General features: G+C 33.1%; 1 long non-coding RNA gene across 2 annotated transcripts in view; it reads right to left on the bottom strand.

Moving 5' to 3' along the window:
• Positions 1 to 914, bottom strand: part of LOC117120688 — a 4,368-nt gene extending 3,454 nt beyond the window's left edge. For both annotated transcript variants that reach the window (XR_004447407.1, XR_004447406.1), the window contains exon 1: positions 808 to 914. This is a non-coding gene — a long non-coding RNA (uncharacterized LOC117120688). The remainder of the gene's footprint in view (positions 1 to 807) is intronic.
• Positions 915 to 1,244: the final 330 nt, after the last annotated feature.

Here is a 1,244-nt window from a genome sequence, read left to right as displayed (position 1 = left end):
GGTGAAGTGCTCGATCATTAAGTGAGGAGGTGCTAGCTCACAATAATTAGGAGACATGAGGTGATCTTTATATACCTTCAGCTTGACTTTTTTTGCTTCAAACATTTTTAATAGTGTGACACCCTTCTCTGCACACCCCTAGACACATACGCCACTGCCTGTGATTAAAATCAAAAGGTTTTTCATCTACAGCATGTGGCTGTGTGTGAAATCACCTTAAAACACTTCTTAGCTATTAGTGCTGCTGGGAGTACTATTAAGTGAACCAAGTCAGTGGTAGTGTGAAAGGCCACATATCCTACACTCACACAATTATTGATACAGGCCTTGTCTCCCAAACACTATTTAACAAATTAAAAATAACGAAAATGAATGATAAATTTTGGAAATTGAATACATCTGTTCCTGAAAAAATTAAAAATATAATACAATGATAAAAAAAAAAATAATAAAAATAAGGAATACTTAATAGTAATTTCAAAACAATATCTTTCAATGCTCATTTCAATATAAGAATGTACTTTTGGGGTAAAAAAAAAAACTCTGTTTAGTAGGAAAAATTAATATAACACAATTATTTAAAAAAAGTAAATAAAAATAAGAATAATAATAGTAATTTTAAAATAATATCCTTAATGCTCAATTCAAAATAAGAATCTACTTTTGGGGTTTTGTCTCAGCCTGGCTGGGTGCAAAACCTACTTTATCAAGTTAATAAAGTTTTATCAGTGAAATACTGTGTTTGGCCACATTGCAACCACAGTGGGCTGTGCAAGTAGTGCAATTTGTGGATTACTATCAACTTACCGGGTGTGTTTGTGGCTCTACTGCTAAGCCTGTGTCTGACCCCCCTGGGGCTTCTGCCTAGCTGAGGGCTATGAGGAGGATTTTGGTGGCATAAAATCTGTCTCAACTGCCTTCTTGATAGTAATTCTTAGAAGAAAAATATACAGACCGTACAAGAATGGACGACCTCCTTACTTATGGTGAACCGACATGTAATTAAATAACAATCAATCTTTCTACTTTTGACAATTTTTCAGTGAATCTCTGCTATGTTTTAAGGATTTCACATAACAACAACACAGGTAGACACATAGTGGGAAATAAGTCTATGCCTTTCCATTAAAAGATAAAGAAAACCTAAATTAGGTGGATTACATATTATTTGTTAAACAAATTATATGTAACTTGACATAATTTATCATCACTGTTAAAAAATCCCAAGGCTACATTTACATAAA

Source organism: Anneissia japonica, unplaced genomic scaffold (assembly GCF_011630105.1).
Source record: "Anneissia japonica isolate Jap-2015-1 unplaced genomic scaffold, ASM1163010v1 scaffold8666_len19468_cov104, whole genome shotgun sequence".
NCBI classification, from domain to species: domain Eukaryota; kingdom Metazoa; phylum Echinodermata; class Crinoidea; order Comatulida; family Comatulidae; genus Anneissia; species Anneissia japonica.
This window is presented reverse-complemented; position numbering and strand designations above follow the sequence as displayed.